A 24,100-nucleotide genomic window follows, 5' to 3' on the forward strand; every position below is an offset into this window, starting at 1 on the left:
TGCCAAAAGTTGAAGCATCATGCCAGCTGTTGCACTACAGGACAAAAGTTCCAGGCTGACCAGGCCGTTAGCTCGCAACTTGAACTCACGACTCAGTCCAATCGCGAGGCCAAGTCACCAGACCACCCTCTTTGGGAAAAACTGACTCTTCGCATTCCTTTCTCACCCCACTATATATAGACCCTTATACCCACAAAATATAGAAAGCTTCCAGAGAAAATTTTGAGAGAGAAACCCTAGAAAAAATAAGATTGACTCATCCCCAATCTTCACATAGAGACTCTTCAAATTCCTCTACTTTCTTCCTCTCCATTATTACATCTTTGAGAGGTACATTATCAAAACATTTTCTCACCATATCTATATCTGTGAGAAAGCTGTTTGGTGCTTTGGGAAGTAGTTAAGAAGGGACCAATTTCATATTGGTTGATGCTATGGTCAAGTAGCGAAATCCGGTAAGTTAAAGAAGAAATAGGTTCGGTGTAACCTTGTTGGAATAGGAGCTTGGAAGGCTTAGGTACATTGGGTAAATTAGGCTTAGAGGGTCTTCTGCTATTCATGTATTCCAACTACATTCTTTAGTGGATTATTTACCGCTTGGAGGGCGGCGGAGAGGTTTTACATCGAGGGCTTCGGTTTCCTCTTCGTTAACACATCGTTGTGTTATCCTTGTGTTTGCATCTCTCTTCCCTTAATCTTTGCCATTTAATTTTTGCTATGGATGTGATTTTAATTTCCGCACATTAATTGTTTGATATTAAGCTTGAATTGGTAATTTGTTCATTGGGGGTCTAAACGTTCATAGTGTTTTATACACTAATTGAACTTTCATCTTATTATTTGGGTTGCTTTGCAATGTTATTTAGTCATTTTTTTTTAAAGGGGCCAACAGTTTGGAGATGGGGGGGGCAGGTTTAATTTTTCTTGGGCCTAAATTTTAACTCAAGCCTATTGCATATATATAGCTGTTGGTTTTTCAAAATCTCAGAGGGGGGGGGGGGGGGGCAATGGCCCCCCAATGCCAAACTGTAGCTTCATCCCTAATCGTAACATCTCTATCTCTGTCTTCTAAGAAATAGCCACTCCACCCGAACCCCATTTTTTTATATAGAGATAAAAACCTTCATCCATCCTTATCTATTCACTCATTCTTTTTCTTATCACTTCTCCTACTTTGCTCGCTTTCTCTCTCTAAAAAACATATACACATCTTTCATTGATTTTTGAATAGCTTTGTTCAAAGATGAGTTCAAGTGAACCTACAGGTAACTAGTACATACCATGTTTTAGTTTATTGTTCATGTATTTCAATTTTTGCCAGAATTTATGTTGACATTTTATGTATATAAGTTTGATAAGATTTTCTTATGTGTTGAGCTGTATGTTTATGAGTCTTATATATACATATCAAGTAATTATGAATGTTACACCACTAAATAAGATTTTATATTATATTAATATTTTAAAAATTCTTACTGTTGAATTTTAGTTTTCATAATTCTTAACACATATCGAATTAATTTCGTGTTAATTGGAGATTATTTACTATTTGATTAATAAATTCATGTTTTGTGTATAATTTTAAGATACAAAAAGCTTGAAATCTAAACATTTTACAGAAGAAATAGTCATTGATCTATATATAATCATCTTGAAATTTTGTCAATACAGGGGGGGATAGAGCGAACTTGTAATTTAAAGATGAATTTTCAAAGCACACATTCAATATATATATATATATATATATATAGAAAATATTGTGAGTTGTTATGTGCAAGGGGGGTAGAAAATGGTCAAAGCACACATTCATCTCCCTAGAAGAATAATATTTTGATTTTCATAAGCGTGTGAGTTGTTACGTGTAAGGGGATTAGTAAACTAGGGCAGGACATAAAGATGGCAGTAAAACAAATTATTAAGATCTTTTGAGAAAAAAACCAAAAAGAAAACAATATATTAAGTTTTTTTTTTATATATTATTTTTTATTATTATTTTTTTATAATAATTTGGCACATTAAAATTTGTACGTAGTCTTTAGTTTCAAAACCTTGAGGGAGAAAGATATGACATTTTTTGGTTATGGTTATGCACCCCTAAAGGACAAAATTGTAACCTTGCATGCATCCAATCACTTGCTATATTCCATTAATTTTTATTTTATTTTTCTTACATGAGTGTTTTCATGGGGTGTATTGAGTAAATTGAGTGGTTAAAAAAAGAAAATCAGTTGCATATCCTCCACCTTCAACTGCACCAGCTTATTATGTAGCTCCACCATCGGCTGGTATTCATACAAAAGATGGCTCCGGATACTCTCAAAATCCTCCTCCTCCAGTGGAAACCAAGTCTCCTTTGATTTACATATTATATATAGGTTTATTTTATGGATAGATGACATGCATAACAATTAATTTGTCTATCTGTTTGCTATGCAGTTGTGCTGCCTTGTGTTGCAGCTGTGTGCTGGATGCATGCTTCTGAGGATTGAGAGAATTTTAGAGACCGTTGTTCTTTTAGTTGATCTTTCTCTCTTTTGGGTTTTTATTATTATTTATTATTTTTTTATAAATAATTTATTTATAGAGAATTAGGATTGCTATTTTGTAAGGAATGGAGCATCATTGGACACTTATTTGTCCAGTTCTGATCTTGACATAGGGACAAAATTGGCCTTTGCCCTTTTCGCACAAATTATGTAACATTTTACCCTCTTTTCCAAACTAATTAGGGAAATGCCCCTCTTTTGAAACTCGATTTTCTCAAAATCGAGTTAAGCCCTGTAATGGCGTTTTAAGGATCCCTATAGTGACGTTTTAAGGACCTATAATGGCGTTTTAAACTCCATGAACTCGAGTTCCATGCAAGTTTTTTTGTTTTTTTTTTTTTTCCCTATAACTTGAGTTCATGGAGCTCGAGTTCCAAAACACCACTATAGGTCCTTAAAACGTCACTATAGGCTTCTTAAAACGCTACTATAGGTTTTGGAATTTCCCTAATTAGTTTGGGAAAGGGGGTAAAATGCTATATAATTTGTGCGAAGTGGGCAAAGGCCAATTTTGTCCCTTGATATAGTTATCATTGCATTGTTACTATCTTATTGTTTAGGTTTTTGAATTAGTGGTTGATTTGTTGTTATTAATTGTTATTATAGAATTGGTTTATTTTCTCTCTTTCTCTCTCTCTCTCAAACTTTAATTTTATAGAAACTTCTATAACTTTAAATTGTAAATTTGATACCAAAAGAAGAAAGAAAAAAAAGTCTAATGAGACATGACACAATAAATGTCACCAAAATTTTCACAACTTTACGCTTATATATACACTCGAACTAAATCCAATTTCACAACACATTTGGATGTCAATTTGTGATTGGATTACAACACTTATATATGAAACCAACACGGGTACTTCATGAAAAATTGAATTTAGTTGCACCAATTACAAGGTAACACTTAAGAATGTTGTTGATTTGGATGTGTATTTAGGTGTGTTTCTATAGTTTTCATAAAAGTGATGAGTGGTATTCTAATATGAAAGTAATATATTATTCTAACTACAGTTTGTCACCTTAATAAATTGTGCAAAGATATAAATTTTTTGTGTCGTGCAATGTTGATGTGAAAAAGTATTTCTTATCTCTTTTGTTTTTTGTTTTTGGTAGCGATTGAAGGCAAAATGCTAGTCACATTTGCACTATACTCTACAAAGACTAGTTTAGCCACAATTGAGGTCCATTGTAGTTGTTTATAAAGCCGAGGTCAACTCAATATATACTTGATGTAGGAATCAGCAGACACCCATACAACACGCTCAATTTATATTAAATCAATCTATGGCATCTCAATCTTCCCCACTAAAACCTCTAATGTCCCTGTCAATGCTCACTTTATGGGGCGGTAGTGTCTTCAAGCTCGCTCGAGTTACTGTGGCTATGATACCATTGTGGGACCCAAATGTCCAAAATACCTCTTAAATGGGATGAGGTGAAGGGGAAACAAGTCCTGACTAAGTCTCACATTACCAAAGTAGAGATGGTTGTTGTGCTTTATATGGAGACCTTAGATTCTATTTGGTATGAGGCCTTTCAAAATCATGAACTTTGCAGCAAAGCGGACTATATTATACTATTGTTAAGTTGGGGGTTGACAGTGATTTTATCATGTTTTTAGATTAATGGACTGTTGAGATATTATCATTTCAATTTGGGTTACCTAGTTCATTTTTTACTTAGTAATTCAAATTCGTAGGTTTTCATATATTAAGCATGAATTTCACTCACATTTTAAGAATTCCATTATCAAAATACAAAATTAACATGCTATTACAGCTCAGAAAATTAGAGAAATCCCAAACCCATTTGAAGTTAGGTGTGTGGGTTTCTATGTCGGCCATGGGACCAACATAGAGAACCTTATCCACTTACATATTCAACCAACCAATTGAATAAAAGATAGATAATCAAGCAAATGGTAAATATAAACTAATAATCAATAAATTAATCTCACTAATCAAGAGAGATTTAATCAAGGAAGTGACTAAATAGCTTAACGAATGAAGAATTATGTGAGAAGTGGGATTTTGATGAATTTGGAGGATTTGAGAGTGTTTGTTAGTGCTTAGAGGTGAGAGAGAGAGGATTTTGGGACGAGGAAATCGTCTACGAGGCTAGAATTAGAGGATTCTATTTATAGAGAGATTCCAAAAGCCTGAGGCTGGGGCATGTATTACATCTGAGCCCTTCTAAAACGGTGCAAATACAATCTGAGCCTCTTCTTCTAGCTTTCGAAGTAATTACAGTTCTGTCATTCTCGAGGTACTAAATGTGTGCACTAGTTTGATGGTATTCCAGGCCTCCAATAATTAAGTGCTTTTGGTGTCATTAGAAAGATTATAATGTCTAATTTCTAAATACACCAGTTTTATTCAATTTGGTCCCAAAAAAAAATTATCAAGCTGAAAGTTGGGTGATTCAAACTATTAGCTTGTAAAGATGATCTTTTCTAAATTTGTCGAATCAATTTTCGGCAATTCGGAGGTGATCCGACAATGTGTTTGAACCTGGATGTAAAGGAACACATGAAGTTTCAAAAATCAAAAGCTTTTTGGATCTAATATATTGTGGGTGCAAGTGCCCATGACGAAATCATAGAAAGTACAGTTAGAGGGTGAAAAATAGAGTCACCACCTAGATAGGTCTAAGAAACATGTATATAGTGTAGACATTTCATTTTGTACCTGTTAATAAATTTTGGTTCCCGGCCCCAATGATAAGCTTGACATACGTCAACCAAGGGTAATTAAAGAGTTCATAATAGTTTGGAAGTAATCACAACTCAAGAGTGCTCAAATCGCTTTGAAAACGGTATTGAAAAATGACTTTTGCTCACTATTTTGACCATAACTTTTGATCCATAGAGAATCTTTTGAGTAAGGTTTGTTTTATTGGCATGTAGACGTCCTGGGCTTCAATTTTAACACAAATTTTGCCTAATTTGAATTTATTTTAAGTGATTTATGGCCATTTTAAGTCGGGCCATCAAAACTGTCAGGAATTAGGGTATGTGTACGCATGAATCAAGTGTTTGTGCGCACATTCGAAAGATGCACACACATACTCATTTTCTAGGCAGTGGAACTTTGTTTTTAAGAGCCCAAAACATCATTCTTTGATGTAGGCTGGCTAATTTTAACTTATAAATACTCACCTTATGTCTCCAATCAAACCTAGCTAGAGAGAGTTTATTTTTTTCCTCCATCTTCTCTAAAACCCTAGTTATCTTTTCTAAAACTCCCACACAGTCCTTTAAAACCTTTTTTTTTTTTTTTTTATAGATTCAAAACATCTATTTAGTTAGTTCTAAGATAGAAACTAATGTTCTAATTTGATTTCTCAAAACCTTTTTCAATTAAACTTTGTTCTTAAGTTGTGACTCCTAAATCATATTGTGTTCTTTAATTCCTTTATTCTATCAATCTAATCTTTGTGTTGTAAGCATTGACGGGTTGGTTAAACAAACTCTAAACCATAATCTTAAACAAGGTGAGTATTCTCTCCATGAATTCTTTCTTTGCTTAATATGATTCACGTGAGTTCTTGATTTAGTTTCTCTATATGTTTTATTTGACTTTTTTTGTTGATTTTAATTCTTTTAATATGTGTTAGTATAATTTTGGGCTGATTATTGTAGATACTACATTTTGTACCACTTACGACTTGGACCCTAGTTCCCCAATGATAGTAAAATTCTAAACCAAAGGTTGGTTTAGGGCCCAATCAAATTGAAATTGACTTAAGGAAGGTTTTTATGGAAAATATAACTCTTTTATGAGCTGAATAAAACTATTTTTGGAAAATAAATGCCATGAAAACCTTAGGGCATGTGTACATAAACACGCGTATGTGTACGCATGCTCCAGACTTGCGTACGCAAGTTTCATGCATGCGTATGCATACACGGGAATGTGTACGCATGTTAGGGTTTCAAATACTATGAAAGGCAAGTTTTCTGCATTAAAACTGAGGTTTAGAATGAATCCTACATGTTCTAGGAGCGGTTCCAAACCCCCATTTTCTCAATATAAAAAGCCATACATGGTACCTTTTCAAAACACACAGAAAATCCTAAGGAAAAACCTAAGATTTACTAGAAATAGTAAATCAAAGTGGTAGTTTTTCTAAAAACATCGTCAAGTCAATATTTTCTGATTGGGTCCCTTTCTAGCCTTGATCTTCGAGTTTTAAGATTACTAATCACTTTTGTATTTGATTGTGAATAGATTTGATTAAGGGGAACAGTCAAAATCAAGCCAAGGAGTTTTATGTTTGAGATATATGTTCTAAGTCTTTTCTTTTCCGTTTCTTGTGTTTAATTCTTGTTTTTCTTGTTAGATTTATCATTTTAAGTTTCTGCTCTGTTTTTGTTCTTACTGTTTCTAGGTTAGGGTTATGGGTACGCATGCTCGAAGTATGCGTATACATACAACTGGGCTTCGTACGCAGGCCCTATGTATATGTACGCATACTCAAGCCTAGAAACCCTAATTTGACCTTTTTTGCTTCTGTTTCTTTATTTTATTTGTCTAATATATCTTTGTTCTAGCTTGTTTTCACATGTATATGTTTCTGTTTATGTGTTCGTTTATTATTCACATGTTAGATTATGGTTTCCTTTCAATTAAATCTTTGATATGCCATGAACATGCATATGATATGATCATGCAATGATGCATAGGTGCCATGGTGTAGTAAGGTAAGTGAGGTAAGTCATGCATTCACACGAACATGCATTGTGGATATGATGAATATGGTTTGCAATCATTAAAGAGAAACAAAGAATGTAATGTGTATAATTAGGTATTTATACTACACATCGTTAAAAGGAAAAAAAAAATTATTATGCTAAACTATAACAAATTATGATATTTAGATCTAGCAATGTTAAATAATTATCTATACTATTATTTAACGGGCTTTCCCAATTTGGGATCCTCATTTTTTAATTCAAAAATACCCCTACACCCTTATGCTTAAGTAGAGACAAAACTAAAAGATAATTAAGTAAAAATACAACTCTAACTCCTACTAAAACATTGCCTAAAATATAGGGTCACTCTTTTGTTAATTTTTAAATTGTTTTATCCACTTATAAATTAGATTCTCAAAATAAAAAATATAAATCTATACTATTATTTAAGGGGTTTTCCTGTTTAGATTCCTCAATTTCGATATCTAAAATACTCTCAAATTTACCAGTTTGTAAAACTTAAATAGTAGGGTTATATATGTAAATTTGCTAATTTAAAAACTCCTAAATTTTAGCAAAATTTAAAAAAGCATTTTACAAACTATTTGCTCCTTGAATAACTATCTCCCACTCTTCAAACACCATACATAAGCATCCCACTAACTTCCCACTAAATCAAAATCTTCTAGGATCAATTACTACTTTTATATCTCTGTCTCCCCCACTTTTACTTGCTCTTCTACTCATTTTTCAATTCCAAATAATCCCATTCTACTCCTATTTTAGATTCAGTTTTCACCTTGCACACGTTACCCCATTACTCCAGAGAAAAATTAGAATGAATTATAGGGCTGATGACTCACCAATCTATCCTTCCATCAAACAATTTTAAAGAATTTTCTTCAACTCTTACCTTTTCAACCAAAGCCCATGATGATGGTGAGCAATTCCTAAGATCCCCTGAATTGCATATTTCCAATTGTTTGGATTTTTCCTAAGTTAATTTCATCAATTCAACTACATTTATAAATGAAAACTAAAACTTTGAAAACATGCAATAGGAATCGACGGAGAAATGCATACAAAGGTTAGTAATGCAGAACTTGATTTAACTATTACGTATTTGTATTTATGTTGATGTGTTATTGGTTCTTTTCCATGTAGCCTTTTCAAATTGAATAGAAATGACCTGCTCTTAATGAAAAATGCCAGAAATTATGATACTATTTCAACAAAAGAGAAATTCATTTGTGCTAAGATATTCCTCTAACAAATTTAGTTTCTAGCCTTGGGTACATGCCAATAAAAAATGGCATATAAAATTACAATCTCATGTAAAGGTGAATGAAAACTTATCTTCAAATGATTTTTTTTTTTTTTCCTTTTTTTAATAAAAGAGTGTCATTGGAATTATAGTAAACTACATATTCATGACTATGTCATATGTTTGTTTCTGCTACTCGATTGTTTATATTGGCAGGTGTTAAGTCTTTCAATTGTTCTATGTCTATGTCTATTGGAACAGAAATCTCAAGCACAAAGCAAAGAAGTTATGATTGGAGTTTGTTAAGGACATATTTTTATGTAATTGGCATATTTTTTTACAAAACGCACTTTACTTGTATTTGGGTAAATCTAAGTAGGTTCAAGATGATCATTACAAGTGATTAAATTGAAGACAAGAAGATTACTTAAGAACTACTCAAGAAAAGTGCAATCTACAGGTCTCGATACCTCCTCGAAGAAGCTCTATCTGTTGAGATTCATTAAAGCTCAACACATGTCTCGATCTATCGAACTTACGGGATTCAGAATATAGCCAGCAATGTTTTTACTTTAAAAGGCTATTTGTTTATGGGTTTGTATAATCCTCATAAGACTAGGAAAACACAAGATTTGTGGGTTTGTATAATCCTTATTAGACTAGGAAAGCCCAAGGTTTGTGTAAACCTATTTGGAATAGGAGAGCCCATTAAGCTCCTATTTAAAAGAGGTGGAAAAAGAAAAACCTAACCCTAGAGAGTTTCATAAGGTTTTCTTTTTAAAACCCTAGCCTCCTTCTACAAACGAAAGAGTTCTTGCTGCGTTTACCAAGCAAAGTTTCTTGCACCAACATTAAAGATCTTATTGGTGTTTCTATGTGAAGCTACTGCAAATCAACTACAACAATCAAAGGGTTGCTGTGGAGTTAGTCACGTACTTGGATTCGTACAAAGGAGTAAGCCGCATATTGGAATCCGCGCATCAGATTGATTAGTCACGTACTGGGAGTCGTGCAAAATGAAAGATTGTCACTACAAAACAAATCCAATTGGGTATTGGGGTAAGAGTTCAACTGTAGGTTGATATAAGGTACTGGGATTCCTTTACTTGTAACCGCTTGTTGTGATAATAGTGGATTTTCGGGAGTGATGACCTTAAAATCACCCGGTGGGGCTTTTGCCATGTTAGTTTTCCTCATTCGTAAACAAATCACCCATGTCAAATTTATTTTCTGCTGCATTTAACTTAGTTGGTGATTTATTTATGCTACCACGCGTATTGCATGTTAATTAATTTAATTAATTCACTTGGTTAATTCATCACAAGGGGTCAATTCGTTTTTGGCCTACATATTTTTTCCAGAAATGCTATGTCTACAACATTTTTACAACAAATCATAAATGCCACCTATGATTTGTTGTGAAAATGTTGTGGACGTAATACTTTTCTTTTTTTCGGTAGTAGGGTGAAACATTTTCATGTCAGATTGGAATTGTAAATTGTAAATTACATGTCAGGTTGGTGAATTTCCAGACAAGCTTACAAGTGCCAAACAGATACAACAGTTTCTTAGAATTGTAAATTACATGTCAGATTTTATTCCAAAAATTTCTAGATATATATATATAGACTCGAATTTTTAGATCTCATCACATGGAAACGAAGCAATGTTATACTAGCCTTTGGTTTTCTTGTTCTTCAGGTACCCACTGGAGCATTCAAGGACAATCAGCTCCTTGATGATTTTTGTGCATCATATATATATATATATATATATATATATATATAGGTATTCAATTCGTTTTTTCTCATTATTTTGTAGTCATTAAAGAGAAACAAAGAGTGTAATGTGTACAATTAGGTATTTATACTACGCATCGTGGAAAAAAAAATATTTATAATGCTAAACTATAACTAATAAAATTTAGATTTAGCAATATTAAATAATTATCTATACTACTATTTAAATGACTTTTTCTGTTTGGGATCCACTTTTTTTTCTTTTCTTTTTTTCAAAAATGCTCCTACACCCTTATGTTTAAGTAGAGACAAAACTAAAGAACAATCAAGTAAAAATACAACTTTAACTCTCACTAAAATATTACCTAAAATATAAAGTCACTCTTTTATTAATTTTTAAATTACTTTATCCATTTATAAAATAAATTCTTAAAATAAAAATTATACATATAACATTGCCTCGTTTCCGTGCGATGAGATCTAAAGATTCGAGTCTATCTCTGCCCGTTGATGAAACAACCAAATAAAAAAGATAACATGTCTTTGAATGTCCTGTGGCGGAACGATAGTGAAGCCACGAAGGTCGAGTCGCGACAGGAGACTTTTTTAAAATTGTAATAATGCTATCCTCCACCAAAAGTCCGAAACCAAATTAATTGCAGACAAAACCATGTGGGTGATGGTGAAATTGACCCCACCTCCCATCTTATATAATACACCTACTATCCGCTTATTAGAACACAATAATTCATCACAAACTACTTTATCTCTGATCTTATCCTCAATTCAATAGTCTGAATTTCAAAGAAAAGCTTAGGATAATGTCTCATCAGGGTCCTCACGACCACCCACCTCACGGAGGTCCTGGTCCTCAAGGACCTGGGCACCATGGAGGTCCTGGTCCTCAAGGACCTGGGCATCATGGAGGCCCCGGCCCCGGCGGTCATGGTCATGGAGAGGGACATAAAGATGGGCATGGTCAGGGTCAGGGTCCTCAAGGACCTGGGCATCATGGAGGTCCTGGTCATGAAGGTGGACATGGGCATGGTCAAGGAGGAGGAGGAGGAGGTGGAGGAGGAGGACATGAACATGGTCATGGTGGTGGACATCACCAACATTAGGGAGATGCTGCCTTGCCAAGGGTAGTACCATCATAATATTAGCAAATAACTTGCTCTTTGCTGTGTAAACCATAGAGCAAAAACTACCCTGTGTGTCTTTTTTTTTTTTTTTTGCTGAAACTACCCTGTGTGTTTGTGAAAAAAAAAAAATTGGAATCTAGATGAAGTGTGGTTTAGATATGTTGCAGAAATTGATGCTTATGTAATGATTCCGTATCATGTATGTTGTTCTCATCTATGGGATCTATGAGTGTTACAATGTGAATTACTAATGAAATCTTGCCTTTATCACTACGATTTTCGCACCTTCACCAGATCTACTTTCCCATTTATTCAATTCCACCACATCATCATATTGGTCATGTTTGCTCTATGTTCTGGTGTGTTCTAAGATGGTCCATAGATAAGATTAATATTCAGTACATATAAAAATATAATAAAAGATTAAGCTGATTATTTTTCTTTTAAATGAATAAAAATATATAAAATTAATGCTGATGCTGCTTCCTGTGGAACCCTGTTGAAGAACGTCCTTCGAGTCCGACCCACGCAAAAACTTGTGGGCCTTTGAACGGGCTAAAAATTACGAGATACTGGATGTAGGAATTGGGCTTATTTCCAACGCGGCCTATTGGCCCGTTTCCACAACCAATCTGTGCACAAAGCTGGTCCAAGAGAAATGCAACAATGCAGGGAAAAGCAACAAAATCCTTTTAAAAGGGAAAATCCACAAAGCCCATTAGTCTTAAAATTCAGACTTAAGTGGCTTGGTAGGCCACAAGACTTGTGAAGTTTGAATCTTTGGATCAATATGGAACCCTAAGATACTATAAAAGAGGATCTTTTACAATATTCTTTTCTATGGACTCACCTTAGCTCTCTTCTCTTTTCTAAGAAAATATCTTCTGGGTTTTGCTTGCTAATTTACTTTTATTTCTCTCTTGCTTCTAGCTTGCTTGTTTTGTTAACATATATTCCTTTCTATTAAATCTAAAAATATTAAAAAGTAAAAAAAAAAATTAAGTGAAATATATTAGAATATAAAAAATTAAATAAATATTAATTTTATTAATATTTGGATATAATTTATAAAAAATAAAAAATAAATAAAAAAAGCCTTATTTGAGGGTTACCTTTAGGCCCAAAAATGTATGAAGCTAGCCCTGTTTGATAAATACAAGGAGACCGCACCATGATTAATGTTCTTTAATTTAGGCAAGATTCAAATTTATGGTTGAATTCAAAAAAAAAAAAATTATGTGTTTTTATTGGATGATAAGAAACTTTAGGATAAATGACATGTCATCGTGCTGACATGTTTTTATCTTTGGCCAAATCATTAAACGATGCAGTTTTGCCCAAAAGTCAAAACACAAAACTCAGCTATTACATCATATCGTTTCACCCTAATAAAAACTATTACCAAATTCCTAACTCATGAACCCCAACTTCTAATAGCAAACCCCACAAACCCATTCAAGCTCATCCCAGTTTGTATACTTATGGATATACTTTGTTTTTTAATGCCTAAATATAGATATGCAAACACCGTATTTCGTCCGCTCTCAATTTGCGTGTTGGACCCCGAAAATGTAAAAAATATGAACTTTTCTCCAAGGGGCATGGAAACATCCAGATTAAGGTGACACAACCCATTTGGGCATCAAGCACTCAAAGTACCCTTTTAGGTCAAATTGACCTAAATGCCCTTGGTCAACCTTGGATTGACCGAAAGTAAAAGTTGGTCAAAATCATCCCAAAATAACATTTTTCATGTTTCTACATTAAACTCGAGCTATTCAGAGATTTTCGTCAACTTTGACCAAGATTGACCCGGAGTTAACTCTCAAAGGTCTTAGAAACCCTAATTTTGATCCGAACGTCGGAACGGGTTAAAACCAGCATCATCACAAAGATTATTGAATTCCATTTCCAAAAACTATTCACTGGTCGAAATCGAAGTCAAAATGGTTGAGATATCTCGAAAAACGTGTAAGGTGGGTCAGCTCACTTCCCAAGGCCAGGCCATAACTTTTGATACATCCGTTGAATTTTCAATTTCTTTAGTGTTCTGGAAACTAGACATCTAGGGCTTTCCAAGGACACCAAGATCAGCTCAATCGGAGTTCAGAAAGGCCTTTAAATATGTGATCGAAGTTAGAACCGAAAAGCTAGAGGAAAAAAACACGATTGCTAATGTCAGTAGACCCAACCTGGTGGCCACTAAAGGGCTGCTGGCCTAACCTGGCACACCCCTCAGGAAGCATGCCAAAAGTTTATTTAACCCCCGCAAACCCCTAGATTTCAAAAGCAAAAAGGTTTTTGGGGCATTTTCTGGAAATTTTCTATGCAATTTTCTCTCTCTTTTCTCTACATTTCTCTCCTAAAAACACATCAAAAAACCTTTGATTTCTCCTTTCTCTCAACAATCACAAGGTAGTGTTTTTGTTCTCAATCTTCCTCTCCTTGGCTCCATACCTTGGATTTGAGATTTATGGGTATGGATGTAGCTTTTTAGCTACAATCCATACCCGTTTCTTTTCCTAGCATGTTCTTGCTTTATCTTGCTTCCTAGCATGTTCTATGTTTTTTTTCTCTAGCATGTTTCCTTGCTTTTTGCCAAGTTTTAATGCTTTGATGTTGTTGGCCTAGCCTTCTTGGGATAGGATATGTCTAAATTTTGTGTTTGTACTTAGACCTACATGTGCCCGTGCTCCTTGCCATGCTTTTGCTTAGATCTACATGTTTATGTGTTCCTTGCCATGCTTTTGCTTAAATCTACATGTTTATGTGCTCCTTGTCATGTCTATGCTTAAATCTATATGTTTATGTGATCTTTGCCATGACTATGCTTAAATCTACATGTTTATGTGCTCTTTGCCATATTTTTACTCAAATTTGTATCTTTGAGTGTTTTGTGCCCTGTTCATGTGTCTAGATCTACATGTTGATTGCTATGCCATGTGCTTCTAAAGCCTTTCTACCTCTTGTTATCTCCTTTTTCTTGTGTTTTAGCCCTTTTGGTAGGGTGTAGATCTAGATCCTGTGGTCTAGGCCTACATCTTTACACATAGGCCTATATCAAAGGGTTTGGATTATTTCCTTTGTGCATATCTATGTTTGCCTGCTTGATTTTATGCTTTATATCCATGTTTGCCTGTCTAGATGTAGGCTTTGCCATGCCTTGTGCCCTCCATGGACTTGTGCTTATCGGTTTTTGGAACCACTTGCTTCTAGGGTTACATCCATCCCTCCTAGGGCTTGTTTAGATGTAACCACTTGTGAGATACACTTCTGTGGTATTAGTATGATTGATACACAGTTTTCTCCGCTCCGTGCGATATTGATATGGTTGCCTTGCTTGTTTTGTGTTGCCTGTTTGGTTTTTTTTGCTTCTTTGCATGATTGCCTATATGTTCAAACATAAGTCTATGTGTCATACATACTCCAATCCAATGTTACTATGGAAACTCAAACCAAACCTATATTTTTCCTCCTAGGACACCCTTTTCTATTCGAAAACATGTTTGTTTGCCCCCGTTCAGCATCTTTTGCTAGTTTGTCTTTTAGCATGCTTTTTCTTCAATTTATTTCTTTGCTTGTCTGCTGGCTTGTTTCTTTTGTCATTGCATGTACACGCATGGAGCATAGACACCTGGAGTAAGGGTGTGACTTCCTAAACACAAGTAAAATGGGCAAGGATGCAAGCAAGAAGATTCAAGCCCACAAAGGGCAATGTTCTATAAATTAGGGCGCCTAGCCCCTAATGAGTGGTTCTCTGCTCTCTCTCTCTCTCTCTCTCTCTCTCTCTCTCAGCCTCTTCTCTTGAGCATGTACTAGGGTTCCCCCTCCCCTTGCACCCTTTACTTTTCCTGCTCTTTGCTTAGGCCACATTTCATGGGTATGGCAATGTTTGTTTTACATTTCCTGTACCTTGCTGGGCCATACCCTTGGAACGTTGGTAATATCGGTTTTACTTTCCTGCTCTATGTGACAGCATTGTGCGTGATGTATGTATGTGTGTGTGTGTATGTGTGTGTGTGTGTGTGTGTGTGTGTGTGTGTGTACGCGTGTGTGGGTGATCGTGCACTTTGTATGACAAACTCTCATGGTTACGTGAGTGACCCTCTCTGGCCATAAGTGCTCTTGACCATGTGGCATGAGTATGCGCTCAAGGCGATTATTGTAGGTGCATATTTGTGTCATACTATATGCATGGTCATTGCAGTGTAATCATCCCAATCCATGTCACCAAGTGACATCTGTTTCCCTATGTATGCATCACGTATCAACTTGTTTAATGCCTTGAGGGGCTCCAGCTCGTCCTAGCACGAGCATGTTGGCACGTGTTGTATACACCAGCACGAAACCCTATAGGTGCACCATAACACATCAAATGCAAAACTCTGCCAGATTTTCACCATGAAAATGGGGCATCCCCATTGCCATATTCTCATGTCGAAAGCTTGGTGAGAATAGCATTCAGTGTGCTATGACACATCTGAGGTGAAGTGCTGTTGGATTTCCACCACAAAAATAAGGCGAAATGCTATCGGATTTTTGCCGTGGAAATTTGGCAATAATTCCAAACACACTTGGAAAGTATCGACCAAGACCACACCCTTTCTGAATCCAAATCTCAAAGCCCCAAAAGTTAATGCCAATAGCTCATTTTTAATTACCAATGTCCAAAAATTATGATTTTACCAAAACAAAAGACTATCTATGGACAAGCGTTGTGGGGTGCCTAACACTTTCCTAAGACGTAACCAAAATTCCGAACTTAAGAATCAAGATTTTTTTTACCCATCCACATTAGATTAGGAAATACGACATTTTTCTTAGCCTAGGATTGGTAATTAAATCAAATAGAGTCAAGTGACCAATCACACCTTAGAAAAACTCAATGATTGGTAGCGATTTCATTTACCCTTAGTAATTTCCTTAAAATCAACTTATATTCTAGTCACACACCCGAGGTACAACACACCTCCATACACCCCTTCACACCGAAAGAGGGGAGAAGCGCGCGAGTGTCGCCAAGATGGGTGGTCGAGCAGCCGCGAGGCGTCAACAATATATATATATATATATATATTGTAAGATATCATGAATTGAACTTACTATTTATAGAAGTGGGACAGATTCATGTACATGTAGCAAAGAGCTTCAAAATCAATTGAAAAATATGAAGAAGAGAAGAAGGCACTCAAGGAGACGAAAGGTCTGTTTGTTTTAGGAGTTTGAAATTGGATTTTCTAAAAGTCTAACTAGCTTTCAAAATTCTCACTCTATTTTCAAAATTCTGAAAAATAAATTATACTAAAGAGTTGTGAAATCAAGTAAATGAAGGAAAAGACAAAAAGGAAACATTAAAGAGAAATACTAACGAGTGCCCTTAGGGCACTAGTTAAGAATCCAATTAAAAAAAGTTTTTATGGGAAAAGAAAAAAAAATTAATGTTTTGACAGCTTTTTTCATTTCGCATAAAAGTGATGTCAAAACTTTCCTAAAATGGATTCTTAACCAGTGCCCTTAGAGCACTCGTTAGCATAACCCAACATTAAATCGTGGCTTTCCAAGAAATAGGCCCCTAGAGCAATGAGAAGCCTTATAATTGAGTTCTTATATCAAAGATTTGACGAAGACAAAGGTGAAGATGAAGACAAAGACGTTTATGTAGAGAACCTAATCCCTAGTCTTCTTTTGAAACTTCAAAGAGCTGTCAAGCTCCATATCTGCTTGGATGGGTTCATGGGGTCTACTATCAGAAGCTGGGGTTCATGGGGTGGGGATTTGGGAATAGTTTTTATTTGGGTGAAACCATGTCCTGTAAATAGCTGAGTTTTTTGTTTTGATTTTTGGGTAAAATTGCGTTGGGCAAGGGATGATTTGGCAAAATATAAAAACATGTCAACACAATGACATGTCACTTAACAATTAAAATTAATCGAAGGTGTGTTTTTGCTAACGAAACCAAAACATCATGTTGTAAAATCAAATTTCTCAAATTTTAAAGTGTAAAATCTAAATAATCTCAAACTTCATGAATATATTTTGCAATTTACCCGAAACTTTATAAATTAATATAACTAGACCATAAGCATTGGAGGTATATGTTTTTGTTTCATTAATTTGTACATTAATTAATTCCTAGCTAGCTCTGTGGTTGCACCGCTGACTGTAAAAGTCTGTAGCGTGACGTACATCAGGCACATGTCATTTGATTGACGTAAGCCCTTTTTACATACAGGCAAGAAAAGAAGTGTGATCTATCTATAAGAAAATAAAACCGTAGAAGAAGGTTTCTAACCATTGAATCTGTATATATGGATGATTCAATTCAAGTTAGATTTAAAAATAATGGAATATATTCGTTCAAACAGAGCGAGGGGGGGGGGGGGGGGGGGGGGGGGGGGGGGGGGTGGTGGGGGGGTGTGGGCATTCGTCAGTCATCTACGTACTACATGCGATGCAAGTCATTTCCAGGGGACTGTTCACAATGGACCGCCACCTGGTCTATTCGAAAATTCTATTTGACTTGGAAACAAGAGGTTCAAGAGTGAAGAGAAGACCATGGAAACAAGTAGCTAGATCGAAGCTTACAATGAATTAATTGTTATAAAGATAACAAAGACCAGTAATTGATAGACTGCTGGAATGTTCTACCTTCAATTGACTACGTACTGTTGTCGCCTTGTAGATTTTAGGGTGACTTACTTTAACTTGTTTAGTGGAGTACGGTGAATGAACAGAGCTAAGCTTGGAATGGGAGGCAATGGCCCCCCATTTTTAAAAAAATAAATAAAAATTTATATATATAGAGGTTTTCTTTTTAGAAAAATATATGTAGGTATTAATTTTAGCAATTTTATATATATTTTGCCCTCCCTAGCAATATTATTGATTCTTTTAAAAGTAATATTGTAATTACAAACCTTTTTATAATAATTTTACAAACTGTCGAGATAGTAAATTTTTATTGATTCGTATTTGAACCTATCATTTATATCATTTTTTTACTTTCCAATAATCATTCACCACATCATTAATTTATAAAAAGTTTGTGTCTTTAACACTTTCCTCCTTTTAAAGGCAGTAAAAATTTTATAGATCTAAAATCTAAAATAATATATACAAGCTCAAAAACATTAGCACAATAACAAAAAATACCAATAGCATATATTAAGCCCCTTTAGAATATTTTAAACTAAGTAATTTTGTCTTTTCCTAGCAGCAAACACACGCATCAAAGATAAAATAAATAAATAAATAAAAACCAGCATCTATGCAACAAGGTTGGAGGTTGAAATCGCTGCACGCAACCAACTGCAAAGCCACCCTCCCTAACTCCAAGTCCTAGCTCTGTCCCTAAGTGAATCAATTAATCTTCCTTCAAAATTCTAGCTTCCTTGAATTGACTGCAATTGTTGACTTATAGAATTTAGAGTGATGTTCTTTGAATTGTTTTACTAAGCAGTGGTTTAGCATCCTCAATAATCTTGTAATTAACACTTTTTTGTGTTTTCATAAGAATATTCAATTTTTTTTTCTTTTTGGGAGAAACAAACATTCAAGATTTAAATCACTCCATCTCTCCACAATTTATCGGATTACCAAAAAAAAAAAATTTGTTTTTAAAAAATATTAGCTCAATTTTAATTTATACTAAAACTCTCTCATATATAATAAATTCTTATCCATCCATTTTGAAATACTTAGATTGAATATTTCCACATCAATAATACAAATAGATATCATAGTGGTGATAGTCTGTGATTTCCTAAATGTTGATAACATGATAGAATTAAGTTCTCCATTTTCTATTTTTTAATGTCTTTAATAGTGAAAGTGATGAAGTGAGTACCAAGTTCATAATATAACCAACCTCAAGTAGTTAAAGTGTGATACATTTTAAATCACAGATAAGTAACATTAAAAATTAACCAAACTGCATGTTGATAATCCTATATAAAACTATCGAAAAATTTATTTCATCAACAATTTTTTTTTCTTCTTTTTAATGATTCCATTTCCATCATTATATACTAGGTCCTATAGAAAATTGATTTCATCAATATTTTTTTAATGATTCCATCATCATATACTAGATCGTTATTTACAAAATTAAAATAGTGAAAGTCAGTTAGCGCGGTTATTAGGTAAAAGAATTGATTCATTATTATTTTTTAAATAAAAAGAGTTGAAAGAGTCGTTCAGTCATTATTACTCTATTTTATTTTTTATTTCGTCCCGCATAAGCTCAAATTTTAATGATCAGACAAAGAAATATGGTTATATGCTCATTTAAACTAAATCAAAATCATGCAAGACTTCGACATAGTCTGCGCTTGAATCATCATTCTTCTCAGATAAGTCTATTTCATTTTATTTTATTGATAAAACATAACCCTACTCTCTCAATTTCTAAACTTACTTCATGATTAGGATTAAGCATTACTACCAATTTGTGATTGTGTCTGATATATCATATTATTTGAGATATATATCTTTTTTTTTTTTTAGAGAGTTTCAATCTATAATATCAGACCAAGACACCAATCAGTTTTTGGTATAGACAGAGATTGAATTCTAAATCTCTTATTCAACTATCATAAACTTTACCAGTTGAGTTAACCGAAACCTATGAGATATAATTATTATTAAAAAAAAATTGTAAAATTTGTTTACATCTAAACAACAAGGGTATAAATATACTAAAATCGTGACGGTTTCAAATTTGAAAACGTAACTTAGAGTCACAATTTCAATGCATTTACGTGTAATAGACACTCTCCTAATTATTATATCAATTCGCTTACAATTATTATATCCTAATAATACCTAATTATTTTCAGATATCCTAGTCCAATTTTTTTTTTTTTTTGGTAAACGATCCTAATCCAATTGGAGGTTATATAAGTAGCATATATTTCAGAGAGCATGAAAGCAGAGACAGTTGGAAACCCTCCCTCAAGGTCTGTTTATCCTCTTAACTATATTTGTTCTCCCTTATACGAAAATATGCAAAGCACAGTAAGGTTTTCAAGCTGCCGAGGTGTGGCTTTTGAGGTCAAACCACATGCAGATCCCTTTGCCATCAAAACACCCACACCAGAAGAGTCCTTGAGCAACAAGATATCTTGGCTCGGCTCTTCCAAAGTGTTCCCTTCCTTTACTTTCAGGTCTATAAGTAGAAGCAGCAGCCACTTTTGTGATCTTGACCCCGATGACGAACACCAAGATATAGATATTGATAATTTGGAGGTTGTGGAAGAAGGGAGCGACTTTGAGAAACAAATCAAGCAAAGCCCACTTCCACTTTTGGCTGCTAGTAAGCATGATCAAGCATCATCAAAGCCTGCAGCTCGAAAGAAACATTCAAGGCTGTCGATTATACTCCTCGATCAAGGGTTGTTCACAGTGTACAAGCGACTCTTTGTTGTTTGCTCAACTCTAAACCTTATTGGCTTGGTCCTTGCAGCCATGGGACAGTTCCCATATGCGAGGAACAGAGCTGCACTTTTCTCAATTGTGAATATTCTTGCTTTAACACTGTGTAGGAGCGAGGCTTTCTTGCGTGTTGTGTTCTGGCTATCAGTCAAGTTATTGGGAAGGTCATGGGTGCCTCTCCTTCTTAAGACTGCCACAACATCTCTTCTCCAAAGTCTCGGAGGGATACATAGTGGTTGTGGTGTCTCTTCAATTGCATGGTTGATATATGCCTTAGTCCTAACTCTCAAAGATAGAGAAAACACTTCCCCTGAGATCATAGTTGTAGCCTCCACCATTCTTAGCCTTCTCTGCCTATCTTCTTTGGCTGCGTTCCCTCTAGTTCGCCATCTCCATCACAATGTATATGAACGAACTCACCGCTTTGCTGGGTGGACTGCTCTTGCCTTCCTTTGGGCCTTTATTATCCTCTCTATTTCTTATGATTCCAAAACCAAATCCTACATGAATGACCTTGGCTCCAGGTTGATCAAACGACAAGAGTTTTGGTTCACAATAGCCATCACTTTGTTAATCATGTTGCCATGGATGACGGTGAGACGTGTCCCCCGTTAAGGTCTTTAATCCTTCAGGCCACGCCTCGATCATCAAGTTTGAAGGCGGAGTTAAAGCTGGCTTATTGGGTAGGATTAGTCCATCCCCTTTATCCGAATGGCACGCATTTGGCATAATTTCTGATGGAAAGAAAGAGCACATGATGCTTGCTGGTGCTGTTGGTGATTTCACAAAATCCTTGGTGATGAATCCTCCAAGCCATTTATGGGTTCGAAAAGTGCACTTTGCTGGCTTGCCTTATCTTGTCAACATGTATGATAGAGTTTTGTTGGTGGCAACTGGTTCAGGAATTTGTGTGTTTTTGTCATTCCTGTTGCAACCATGTTCGGCTGATGTGCGCTTGGTTTGGGTGGCCAAGGGAATTGAACAAAACTTTGGAAAGGAAATCAAAGAAATGGTAAGTGGGTGGCCAAAAAACAAGGTGATTGTCCATGATACTGCTGTGTTTGGTCGTCCTAATGTATCTCAATTGAGCGTTGATGCTGCTAGAAATTGGGATACTGAAGTAGTTATTGTTACCAGCAATCCAGAAGGAAGCAGGGATGTTGTTAATGCGTGCAAGGATGCAGGAATTCCTGCCTTTGGTCCCATATGGGATTCGTAAATCCCTTATCACTCTATATTCAATAAAACAGTTGCCATATGAAAAACTAACATTTTCCAATTTGGTTTCAAGTGCTATGGATTTAAGCTATAAAATAAAATAGAGGCAAAAATGTCAATTTGGTCCTTACATTTTGAGGTTACAGTCAATTTGGTCCATATATTTTAGTAGCAATTAATTTAATCCCTGTTATTTTCATCTTGTAATCAATTTGGTTCCTATTACTAACCCACTAACAGAAAACGGCTACGTGTGCACGGTTAGTACAATTAAAGCCTATGTGGCTTATAAAATAATATTGCATGTAATTTTACCTAATAAATCAACTTGGGTAATTGAATTAATTAACTAATTTCAATTTATAACCCAACACCCCATTAGCCTTGGAGATAAACTAGTTATTATAGGGAACACAAACACCTTCCAAGGAAGGGACGTCAATTCTACTGCCTAAGAGAAGATGGAGGTTCCAACTTTCTTAGTGACAAAGAAACTTTTAAAAACAACAATACAAAAATTTGAAAAGCCTATGGGAGATGCTCTTAATTTTCATATAGAGTTTGACTTGGAAAGCTACTTAAGATGTACTATAAATGGCTTAGTTTGACTGTTTGGTGCATGAGTTTGACTTGGTTCTTCTAAAATGATCACAAGTGAAAGTTTTAAAGATTACAAAACTAATTTAAAATTAGGTAAACTATGTATTTGGTCCTGAACCTTTATGCTGTTTTTCAATTTAGCCTCTAACCTTTTAAATGTGTCAATTTAGTCTCTAACATTTTAGCGTTATGTCAAAAAGGTCCCCACCATTAAGTGGTGGATGGAAAAATCTTATGTGGCTAACAGTCTTATTAAAATATTAATTTTTTTTCCATGTAACCTGCCACATGGGCTTAAAAAAATAAAAACAAAACAAAACAAAAAACAAACCAACCAAATGAAATCGTTAGACACACATTTGGGATTGAAATCCCTAGAGTCCCACTAAGAGCACGAAGAGAGAGACAACTTCGACATTGATGGTGACCCACTCAATGGATAGCGGGGAACTTAGCATTGACGACAAGAAGTTTGAGAGGCAAAGACCGGTGAATTTTGAGAAGATTTTGCAATATTTATGTTATTCTTGTCAAGAATCAAGATATCTAACTAAATGTTATATTTGTATCTTCTTGGTTGAGATAATTGTGGGATTGGCTTGGAAATTGGTAGCATGAATCAAGGTTAGGGACCAAATAAGTAGTCTACCCTTTAAAATTTCAAGAATTATATAGGGACTTTCCAAATATTACCTTGAATTTTGACATATACTTTGCTTGTAATTTGAGCTTTCGATTTAAACAATTAATCCTCTAGAATCTAGACATTATGATTGTGAGTTTGTGACAATGAGCCTAACATATATATATATATATATATATATATATATATTAATAGGCAAAGCTAAGAGTATAAAGAAAAGAAAATAAAGAAAGTTTTTAACCAAGAATATGTACCATTATGTAAGAGGTAATTTCAGAACTTAGCTTTGGTTCTCAATGTGTCACTATGCGAGGTTTACCTGGCTAAATACACAAAAATTTCCTTTCTGCTGCCAGACCAAAAATGATGCACTCAATTACTTTAGGCATTGCAAAGAGATTTCGAGGATCCAATGGGTAATTTACTTTTCTTCTGCTTCTTATTCTTTCTTTTTCTTCATTCTTGTTCTTTATATTGCTTTTCTTACATGTCAATTTTCATTCTAATGAGCCTATACTTGTAGTATAGTTTTTTTTATTAATTGATTTCTATTTTACAACATGTAATTTACTTTTTTTTTCACTTTTCTTTTTCTTTCTTCTTCTTCATTCTTGTTCTTTGTTGTAATTTTCTTGAATGTCAATCTTCATCCTGATGAGCCTATACTTGTAGTATAGTTTTATTTATTAATTTATTTCTAATTACAGTTGTTGATTGCTAGGGTAACATCAATTGTCAATGAGCCTATACTTGTAGTATAGTCAACTTAAGACATTGATGGATCTTTCCTCACTTGCTGTCACAACCACACATCGTA

The 24,100-nt window shown here is 34.7% G+C and overlaps 1 pseudogene; it reads left to right on the top strand.

Moving 5' to 3' along the window:
* The first annotated feature begins 20,312 nt into the window (after positions 1-20,312).
* LOC115985532 lies at positions 20,313-22,041 on the top strand (annotated as a pseudogene).
* Positions 22,042-24,100: the final 2,059 nt, after the last annotated feature.

The sequence above is a fragment of the Quercus lobata genome, chromosome 4 (assembly GCF_001633185.2).
Source record: "Quercus lobata isolate SW786 chromosome 4, ValleyOak3.0 Primary Assembly, whole genome shotgun sequence".
Classification (NCBI taxonomy): domain Eukaryota; kingdom Viridiplantae; phylum Streptophyta; class Magnoliopsida; order Fagales; family Fagaceae; genus Quercus; species Quercus lobata.